Source organism: Sardina pilchardus, chromosome 10 (genome assembly GCF_963854185.1).
Source record: "Sardina pilchardus chromosome 10, fSarPil1.1, whole genome shotgun sequence".
NCBI classification, from domain to species: domain Eukaryota; kingdom Metazoa; phylum Chordata; class Actinopteri; order Clupeiformes; family Clupeidae; genus Sardina; species Sardina pilchardus.
The window spans coordinates 12,215,665-12,227,505 of NC_085003.1; the positions used below are offsets into that span (position 1 = coordinate 12,215,665).

At 39.6% G+C, this 11,841-nt stretch overlaps 1 long non-coding RNA gene across 1 annotated transcript; it reads left to right on the forward strand.

Moving 5' to 3' along the window:
- The first annotated feature begins 7,954 nt into the window (after nt 1-7,954).
- Nucleotides 7,955-11,775, forward strand: LOC134094066 (uncharacterized). The gene is made up of 2 exons (XR_009940414.1): nt 7,955-8,090; nt 8,884-11,775. It is a non-coding gene; the product is annotated as an uncharacterized LOC134094066 (long non-coding RNA).
- The last annotated feature ends 66 nt before the right edge of the window (nt 11,776-11,841 follow it).

The window sequence follows — 11,841 nt, forward strand, 5'->3', positions numbered from 1 at the left end:
GTGAAACTATTGAGAGTGCTGTCTATCGGCATGGATGGACTGACACATGACAAAAATCAAACCAATTGAAAAGTGTGTTGTCAATAGGAAGGGTATGAAGTTGTAAATTCCTTCCATTACTAAACATGAAGGTCATAACGAGAATCCTGATACTTAGTTCTTGACTATCACAATGATTTAAAATTAACTTACTGACTTATCCAGCAATGAGTCTGTAAATCACAGGAGTTTGAACAACTTGTGATCTGATGCATTCAGAACAGCTTGGAGACATTTGAGGTGGTATTTAAGATGATAGTGGACTTCAAGAGGCACCTTTTGGTGATGCTTGCCATTACAATATCCAACAGTCTAGTGGGGACCTTCAGGCTCCAATCTGGGAACTAGCATCTTAGGACCTGAAGTGGGAGTCCAACATCAACCCCACCCTTAAAAGACTCAGGATGTACATCCTGAAGGAAATGAGAAAGCACATGGTCTAAGCTCAGTATTCTAGTATTCTTGAACACTGATTCGGCCCCCCAATCAGATGAAGTTGGCAATAGTGGCCCCCAGCTCATTTGACTTTGAGACCCCTGTTTTGAGTCTTTAGTCATTAGTCTGGGGAGTCTGTGCTGTATTTGTACTACACAAGAGGCATGATAATTGGTAATAGCAAAAACTGTAAGCATTGGGATAGTCCTTTAACTAATCAGACCAATGATCGGGGTGTGCCTGGTGAATAAGCCCGTTTGTGATTGGTTCCAGCAAACATGGACCGGAGGCAGGAGAGATAAATGTGCAGGTTTCCTGAGCTGCAGGGCGAAATCCAATCGGCATCAGGCTGGGTTTACCCAGTCTACAGGAGCTACTGACCCAGGTATATTTCACAGTCATTCCTGTGTACATGAAGTGGGTTTAATCATTAAAGAAGTGGGAATAATCATTAAAGACTCCTCACACAACATTGTCCAACTCCTCTAGCAGGCACTACAGAACATTGTACAATAAAACTATCAGGTTTTATTGTACAATGCCTACAAGGTTTTATTATGCCTCTTATATTTTCTTCTGTTGGCACTACCACATTGCACATCATATGCATTGCTTGTCTCATAGTGTGATTATCACTTATTACTTGATTGCCTGTAAATAATATGTAGATAGGTAGATACTTTATTGACCCTGAAGGGGAAATGTAGCCTACAGTACATTGTCTTTATATTGGCACTGCATCTACTGTCTATATACTGTACATACAGTATATGCATTGTAAATGGCATAGATTTGTTTTGCTGGAGAGTCACAAACTGCTGAATCCAATCTCCTTGTGAATGTAACATAACTGCCCATTAAAGCTTGCTTCTGATGAGGCAAGTAAAAATACAATGGCTCTCCCAAGCATGTCATATGACACAAGTTATACAATTGTCATATTAATTATCTGATATTGATCAGAAGATATTCTCAATTGAGAAAAAGTGGAACAGAGCATTATGTCTAATATTCCAATATGTGGTGTAAGGTTTTACTTCATTTCTCAGGTCACTTTGACACTAGAAGTATGCTTCTGCATGACCCTGAATATCTGTTCTGTTTTCCCAAACATGGATAATGTAAGGCGCCTGGGTTGATACCACTTCTGACTGCTTGTTTTTGATTACAGATGTCTCCTGATGTCTCCACTATTGTGAATGTCTAACTTTTACCAGGACCGTATGTGTAATTCTGTGTCAAGTCAAGGATGCGTATTCTGAAGTGCGTTGTGCTTCGTATGTGTCTCTCTACTGTATACAGCCAAATGAACCTCTGTATCTTGATAGTACTTCTTTGTGACTGGATCTCATGTTTCACTTTGGCATAGCCTACTATATTTTTCACCAACACAAGACATACTAATAGTCAGGTAGAACCCCAAGATAGGTGTGACATAAGGTACTAATGCAATTTTTTTGCATAATCTGATAGTTTAGGGGGTGTAGACTCAGAATCTGCCGGGTGCCGCTCCGGCACCCTTGAGCATTTTCCTTAAAATGACATCATCTGCCACACCCCTTTTTTTATCATAAAAGGCGTCTAAATATACATTAACATATAAACCCATCATGTATGGTATCAAATTAAAGCTCTTCTCACGCAGGAATCAGCTTTGACCATCAAAAAGATGAAAAAAAAAAAGTTTTTAATGACATAATCTGCCACGCCCCCTTTTGTTGACCATAAAAAAAAAGAACTAGACTCACATTACTGTATAAAACCCATCATGTATGGTATCAAATGAAAGCTCTTCTCAAACACAAATCAATGATGTCAATGAATGTCAAATGCTAAAAATTATCCCTCCAGAGAACATAATAACTGTAAAATCTGGTACGGTCACACCTCTGAAATGGTAGGCTGAGCAACAAAATGTATCAACCCTCACCAATTAATCAAATAGACAACAAAGTAGTACTTTATCACAGATTTTTGAAAGCAACTATATCAAGAACATGTTGCCAGGCTGGCCTTGTACACATCACAAACATCAAATGTCTCCTCCAAAGAACATTCATTCAATCAGACATTTCTCCCTCGCTGTCATCAGTATCCTCCACTGAAAGTCGAATTTTTATTTGCACACTGCTCATCACCTTTGCAATGGATCCCTGAAGCAGATGACCACCTCGTGACCCAAAGAGAGAGCCATTAAGAGACCAGGAAGGGCAGTACATCTGCTACACATGTGGAGAGTCCGGTCACACCAGTCAACAGTCATGGCCAAGTCACCCGGCAAAGACATGCTCCAGGAGAGGCAGACAGTGCACAGAATACTCCACCAGAGAGCGAACCAAGGCCCCCTGGTTAATCAATGATCAGGAGTGGGCTGGCAGACTTTGTTGACACTGAAGTCGACCAGTTCCTGAGACAAAATGCATTTGGTCACTGCTGGACGGTTGACCTGATGATCTCTGGAGTGAAGACAAGCTGCCTTTGGGACACTGGGTTTGAGGTCACCACCATCAAAGAGTCTCACTTTAGAGAACACTTTGGGGAGGAACAGCTAAAGTCCACCCATTGGGTGGAGCCTATGGACTGAACATGCCGGTCCTTGGTTGTCTTGAAGCAGATGTTGAGTGTTTTGGAACCACTCTTTAGTGGCGGTGCATCTTCATACTGAGAGACACCCATCTGGATGTTGTAAAGATGTAAAAATGGGCTCCCTGGCATTATGGGGATGAACATCATCAAAGATCTAGTGACCTCTCTGCTGGGTGTGGATGCAATGAGGATGAAAAGGCTGCTCCACCAGAGGCAAGTGTCCGTCGTGTGTTGGCTAGGGTCAAGAATGAGGTGGAATTCTTGGATTCAGATGGCAAAATTGGGTTTGTCAAGGTGGCTAGCAGAGAAGTGATCACCATCCCACCACACAGTAAGAAGGTGATTGAAGGCTGGTGCCTCCAACAGTGGAATGCCATTCCTGGTGGAAGCCACTCCAAAGATCAGCATCCAGAAGGGGCTTCTGGTTGCCAACATACTCGGAAAGGCAGCAGGTGGAAAAGTCCCTGTCGGGGTTATGAATACCTGTGAGAAGGCCATAAAACTAATATCCAGGGCCAGGGTAGCTGTGGTGTCCAAGTCACAGAGGATCTGTCCAAAAGAGGTGGTGGGGTTTGATGAAATGGATGGGGTATTGCATGTTGAACAGTGTTCAGGCTACCGAAGATGGACACAAATGTATGCCTCTTCCAGTACAGGTAGCTGCAGGAGAGCTTATCTTGGCACAGCATGTAAAGCTTAGTGCACTGTTGAAAAGCTACGGGGATGTCTTCTCAAGCCACGACAATGACTATGGCTACACAACTACAGTGACACATGACATAACATATAAACTGGTGACACCCACCCGATCAAAAGTTCAAGCGACATGTACAGGACATAGTGGGGCAAAGAGAGTAGCAGCCCCTGGGCATCGCCAGTGGTCATTGTGCGAAAAAAAGACGGGAGTGTGCGCTTTTGCTGTGACTACAGAAAGCTGAACATGGTCATGTGCAAAGATGCATACCCACTTCCACGGATAGAGGAGGCGCTTCATGCACTGGGCAAGGCACAGCTGTTCCCCACTTTGGACCTGACATGGGTTACTTTCAAGTGACTATGAGTGACCAGGATAGAGAGAAGACAGCTGTCTTTACCCCGTTTGGTGTCTATTCTTAAAGCATTAAAAAAATGATAGGATGAAAAATATTGTTTTCTGTAATTCTGGGGGGGGGGATCCAAGGACAGTCATAATTAATGTGCTTAACTACCTGGGAAGTACCTCACAACATTGCTGTCAAATTCAGTGACAGATTCAAGGGAAATTATAACTAACATGCTAACTAACAAGGGTACATCAGACTTGCTATAATATTCACAATAAAATTAATTACTATTGAATGATTGTATTCCTGTATGTATTAGGCCAGGGGTTCTTAACCTTTTCAACCTTGAGGCCCAATTTGTTATAGTAGAAAGTGGCCCGGGGCCCATTTAATATTCATCATTCACATCCAAAAAGCGCACGTTTTTGTATTTATTGGTAGACATTTCACAAGTGCAATTTCATTACGTTACGTTAACGGTATTTGTTTTTAGACATGGCTGGATTCACTTAATGGTAGCTTTCTGGCGATGAACTTCTGGCCATCCATTCATTCTAACACGTTGGGCAAGTCTCCCCTTTAGTGAAATGTGTAGTGTCAGAATCCCAGCAGTTTTGTAAGGATTCTTGTGAGTGCATAGGTATAACGACAATGTGCTAATATAGCTAGCAGCATTTGCAGTACATGTCCTCGATACGGATATACCCACAAGGTGATGAATAGAATGAAGTCTCATGCATTACATATCTCTGATGTCTTCATTTGATAATCTACCCAATACCGCGGCCCTTGCGGCCAACAGGTGCAACACTGAACATTTCTTGCGGCCCTCTGGTTAAGAATCACCGTAAGTCTGGGCCGCGGCCCTGTGGTTAAGAATCACTGTATTAGGCTAAATGGCAGTTCCATCATTTATTCAATTTAATACCAAAATATGATATGATTTAGAGTCAGCTTTTATGCGGCAAAAAGAAACGTAATCTGACCTTAAAGGTCACTTTGCAGATGGTATTTTGTTCTCTGAAGGGACCTGAACAATTTTTTTTCATCTTTTTGATGGTCAAAGCTGATTCCTGCATGAGAAGAGCTTTAATTTGATACCATACATGATGGGTTTATATGTTAATGTATATTCAGACAACTTTCTATGATAAAAAAGGGGTGTGGCAGATGATGTCATTTTAAAGAAAATGCTCAAGGGTGCCGGAGCGGCACCCATCAGATTCTGAAAGGACACCCCCTAAACTATCAATTTATGCAAAAAAATTGCATTAGTACCTTATGTCACACTTATGCCCAAATTCCACAAAGTTCTACCTGACTATAAGTGTCAAGCGTATCTACAGGTGTACGGCCGTACGCACTGTGTGTACCATTAGGCTACTCAACAACGAGAGATACATTTCCCCTGAGTGCGTAAACACACCAAGTTGGCCTATACCATAATCTCCCGACTCTGTATGCCATTAATTGCATCACAACAGGCTATTTACATTTTTTTCCTGTAAAGTTAACATGTTATCAAAATCAACTTAATACAGAACTAAACACAAGCATACCTTTTGTTTGAGCAGGAGAGAGAATGACCTCGTACGCAGATGGGTTTGCATACCATAATATTAATTCCTGCAGGTGCCCCTGCTAAAGCTATATTATTCTGCATGGTACTGGAGGAAGTGTATGTTTCCCGGGTCCTATGTTCCCCACTTTGTATGAGACCGGGGAATATTGGACCTTTCCTAAAAAGGGTCCTATGTTACCTGCTTTTCCCAAAAAGGGTCCTATATGTTCCTCGGTATGCATTGTGACCAGGGAATATAGGACCCTTTTGTGGAAAACCGGGGAAACATAGGACCCGGGGAACATATAGGGAGGGATGACCCCGAACTGGAGAGGTTCAAGACCTGTAACAAATAGACAAAGCTATGACACTGGAAAGGAAGCAGAATGAACACAATGCAAATTATTAATAACTCGGTTGAGGTCTTATACGAATCTTACATAATCAAGGTGTTATATGAGAACTGTGATCTGTGATTAAAAAATAATGACCAAAAAATAAATTAAAAAAATTAGACCACGTGGTAGTCTTACGTTTGACTTACAATACAGCACTTTTCTGGTCTCTCACCATCCAGTTAATTTACACCAGTGGTTAAAAAAACTAAACAACAACAACAACAACAACAACAACAAAAACCTGAGGAATAGTTATGCTATAATTCTAAGCCTGGCTCATGTTAAGATCTGCACGTGATCTGTGTGGTCAAATATGAACACATTTCAAGAACAAATGCATTTGCATTTACTGAAGGTTGAAGAACAAATTCACTGTTTAATTTAATTCAGTGTGCTTAATACTAGTTTTAAGTGAGGCGCTGAGTTATGGCACCTGTTTAGTTTTAGATTCCCTTAACAAGACATGGCTGATAAGGTGCTAACAGTAATGACAAAATGGTGATGATAAATGTAAATTATTAGCCTAGTGAAATGAAATCCATAGGCTATAGACATGTTTACAAACACTCTTTTTTGTCTGGGTAAATTATAGTCAAATAGATAATGCATGCAAATTCTATTATTTATCTGTAAGTGTTATATTATGTTATTTCTCCTGAGAAAAGCCCCTCCTACTTAAATTTAATAGTAACCCCCAATGGATCACTGTTAGAGTGTTTCCGGTTCCGGGGGTAGATAACCACTTTTTCCCTACCTGCTACGCATTCCATTAAAACCAGGAAACAGGAGTGAACAAACGCGCTAGCGCGTTGGCTGTTGGAGGGACGCACCACTGAAAGCACTGGAGACATATTCCGCTACTATACCATAAACTGGAATAGATGAAGATGGAATTTGTTGTTATGGCGGACCACCTTCGCGGATATTTTGAAATGCCCATTTAAGCATTTACTGCGTCACATTGTGGGAAAACAAGGCTGAGATCGACCTGTCAAGTATTGAGTGTAAAAATATCAAGCAGCTCGCCAAAGTATATATTTTGTATCTGTCTAAACGGACCAAATAGAAGCGCTGTGGAACGAAAAATGATGTTGTCCCACTGCTTTGCCATCACTCTTTTTATTGCGGTCGCTTGGGGAGTCCGCGGAGAACCTCATACTCCGTCAACAGAAACGCAGATGAATTCAACATCTCTTGGAAATAATACTTTGCATAATGACACAGAGGATGTCACAGTCGGATCACGCATTTCATCGATGCTGAAAGATCTCCCGACTCTTAAAAATATTGTCATATTTATATGCGTAATAACTACATTGCTTATCACATGTCTGGTCTATAAAGTGTATAGGTAAGTCATACTAAGCTTAATTTGTAATTACAACATTAATTATTGTGATGATCTAAAACATAGCCAAAGTTCACCTGTATGCATGTTGCACGTTGTCAGTTTGTCCCTGAAAAGTTTGCTGTCTACGAGGTACTCCGCTTAATTGCAAGTTGTGCGTCACCATTGATTCAGTTTGTTAATGCGGTTTGGACGACAATGCATCTGATGTCTCACCAGAGTTAGGTGCCACGATCCTGTCAACATGTAATAATATTGCACACGATACTCGTAATACATGATGTTTTGGTTGTATGTTACCCTATATTTTTTTTCATTGAAACGTATTTTGTTCGACTGAGTGTAGACCACTTCGTCACAGATGGAAAAGCATCAAGGCCACTAATACACGCGCTTAATCCTTTCCATCTGGTAATACGGGGATGTCAAGGGCCAGCTGTTTGTTGGACAGAAATCAGGGACATTCATGCTCGCTGTCTTAAATTAAATTGAAACACGTAACCCATTTTACCTGAGCTCTTGTTCACACAGCCTATTCTGTGTTTTAGATCTGGCAAGAAGATCAGGAAGACTCGGAAATATGATATAATCACTACACCTGCCGAAAGAGTCGAGATGGCTCCCTTAAACGAAGAAAATGAGGATGAAGACGACTCGACTCTTTTTGATGTAAAATACAGGTGAGTGGACTGAGACGAAAAGAGCCGCCCAAAGAGCCGTTTTCCATCCTGTAGCGATGACATGTGTTAAATCTGTGAATAATCAACAATAAGCTGTAGACATTTTGTTCATCTTGCCTGTATCATCTCAAAACCAGGTATAGGTATGTGTAGCCACACACCATTTTATGGCAAAAGTGTCGGCTATTCAGTCAAATAATGTGAAATTCTTGTGTGGTGTAGTCGGCAAACTATTTGAATATGGGTTGTTAAAAGTCTAAAAGTTGTCTCAATTCAGACATTTCAATCATCATGGCACTTGAGATTCTCACTAATAATATCAGAGCAGTCTTTTGGGGTGTTGTACATCCTCATCCAATCCATTTGGAAAAAAGTCTGTTTGAGAATGTCGGTATTTGACTTCTCCCTTCCGCCCATTCAATTGTTCTGGCGTAGGCCCTGTTTCCTGTCAAGAGGTTTTTACGGCCTCTAGTTTACCTGTCATGTTCTCCAATGTCCAAGAAAACAACTTTTTGTGGTTCTTGGTTTCCAAAAGAATGTTAAAACGGAGCATAACAGGACTGCATATTTTTCTATCCTCACCAAATTATTTGACCATCCCATGTGACTTCAAAAGCAGTTGTTTTGAACCACAGTTATTTTGCCATTGCTGGACTTCGAGGGGCCACCATTCTAAGAGGACACGAAAAAAATCAAATGTTTGGTTGTTCCAGCTGAAAGTCCATGACTGTAGGCAAATCAAATTAAGTGTTTCAAACTAATGTTGCAAACCTTTTCTTTTTTCCCCCACCAGGTGAATATCATCATGAAATCTGTATGATGTTACAGCACATGTTGAATTTTACTGGATACACCAAATTAGGACTTTACTCGCTGTGTCTCCACGCAACTCCCCTCCATTGATCATTTCCAGTCTTCAGTGGTGTAAGCGGGACATTGGAGGAAGGTCAAATCATCCCGGCATGTTTTCCATTTCATGGCTCCAATAAGAATGGCATGGAGGACTCCACGTTTTATCCCTGGCCATCTCTGCATTTGCCTGTTGATAATCAAATAAATGTTCTTGTTGGAACTCTTTTGCCTAGAACTTACCTGCATATCAAGAGGGAATGTGAAATTAGATTAAACATTTAGCCATAGTTCATAGTTAAAAGACGAGAAAGGAAAAGTTACTTCACTACTTTACTTTACCAACAGAACTGTTGCACTTCATCTGAAACCAATGCTAAGGTTTTCTTTTGGAAGTCCAATATTAGTAATACCTCTGGGAATGCACTGAAGAAGTATGGAGCTCATGTGAGACACTGCTGGTATTCAATGGTTTTTGCTACTGACATTCATTTCCCATGTCACATGTTCATATTTTATTGGGGGGGGATGGTATGCATTCTTGTGCTCACCTAATGTGTCATCATGTAGTTTAAGATTGACGCTAATATGTGTTATACACAATGCACATATCTCTAATTGGTATCATTCCCATAAAAGATTCGAAGAAACCAGTTCTTGACAAACAGACCAAACCAAAAGGCTCAAGGTTTTCATGTAATCTCTTTAACCTTTCGACACTTCAGACCCTTAGACATTTTTTGTAAACTTTTTACAATATTGAAAACCACTATTAGTGCGTACATACTGTATGACTTTCAGTTTGTGTCCTTGAACTGAATACCTGTGTGGGCTTGCACTGGCTGCAATGGCTTCAGTTAGTTCTGTTAACATATGGACATATCAGTAAGATGTCAGCCTAAATGTGTTGAGTGCTCTTGGTAGCCAAATAATAAAATATTTAAATGATATAACTTCCTTTGTTCTTAACCAGCAAAACCTTCACAAGTGTTGGAAACAAATATGTTTTCTACATGAAACACATCTTGAGAAGTTACAAAGTGTTGGAAGACAGATCCACCATCTGTTTTCATGTTTGGACAAACTTTTAGGAGTTGTGTATGTGGTCACATCATGGGATCCTGTTCATTTATGCTCCATAACCTATGTACAAGTGTATAGCCTGTTATACTGAGGTTGTTTTGCCATGCAATATCTGTATATGTGCAGACTTTCAAGTTGAATGAGAGTTAACGTCTCGTTGACTGATTCAACAGAGCCTATTCTGTGTACTGCTGCCGTTAATGATTGACCATAGTAACTGGTCATGGCGTGCCACAGAGTCAGTCAGCCAGCCAACTTAACACCTCAGAAATTGTTTATAGGGATTTATTTGAAGATCATTTTTACAGTCATATACTATGAATAACATACTTTGGACAGGTTAAATCGATTAACTATAGAAGAAAGATGGTTCATTTTATTTTGTGTTTTTTTTTTTAGGTCATGACAATTATTTTTTGAGACATATCTGTTATTCTTGCAGTCAATTGAAGCATTGAAAAATCATCTGCGTCGGTTCTGGGTTTGGAATAGAAGTGTGCACAAAGGGTGGTGAATGGAATGACCGCGTGCATTATCAGTGGGGTTGGGAACGGGGCATTCTTTTTGGTTTAAGTGTTCAAGTTGGCTAACAACATAAAATTAAGTCCAAGTATAAATACTTTTTATAAACAGAATACAATGGGTGGGGCGCTGTACTTAGATGTTCAAAGTCTAATTAGGGGAATGATTGATTCATGTGTCAGAATGACTTTCTAATGACTGGAAATTCCATCCAGACTGGTAATGCACTCTACAAAAGCATGTTTTTTTATGCCTTTCTTGAAAAGTCATAAACATTATCTTTTTTATTATTATTATTATTTTTTTTTTTACTTCCATCATGTTTTCAGACCAATTCTTTCTATGTCCATAGTCATCCTCTGCACTTTAGACTGTGGTGCATCATGTCTATGCACCCTGTTGAAGCATCAATCTACTAATGCAATGGTGTTGTAAAGAAACACTTGTTAATTCATGCATATTTCCTTAGATGTTTGCCATCTATGGCAAGCCATCTATGTTTTTGCATTCATCTTTAAATGAACATTTTTTTTTTTTTTTTAATCATTTGTGAAGAATGTCACATGCTAATGTGCTGGTTTTGTTGATTTGTGTATACTTCATAGCCACAGATTGTGTGTTCATTTTGATAATCGTCATATATATATATATATACAAATACATATATATACATATATATATATATATATATATAGAACATGATTTTGACATAGGTCAAGTGACTGAACCATGTGTTCCATAGTTATTAAAAACTGGAATCTTCAAAAATTGTATATTTCAATGAGTTAAATATTTTATTTTCATAAAGATTGTAATAAATTAATATTCTTCCTGTTTTGTTATATATGGAACTGATTTCTCTGTACATGTCTGATGTCTTCAAACTGTCCTTATACTCTCACCGTGACTTCTGTTGTCTCCTTAGTCCTAGGAATAAACTAGTGGCAGATTCACCACAGAATAAAATCCGCTGTGAGCCCACAACAGTTGCATGTGCTACAGCTTTTTTTTTTAGACTGACCACAAGACAGATTTCTTTGATGTTAGTATAGTTATTCAGTGTGATTATGGTGTGAAATACCACAGAAATATAGGGGAAAACAACAACAACTGTCAAACTGTTTGATCTTTGCTTTTTAAAAAAAGCTCTTTGAGAGCCTCTAAGAAAACATCACTTCAACGTCTAGAGTGTCTACAAGTGGTCTGAAAATAAATGATTTTACAAAAACAAGTCAAGATTCAGGGTAATTTGTGACATTCCGTCTCAAATTACTTTACTCCCACTACATCGTTAACC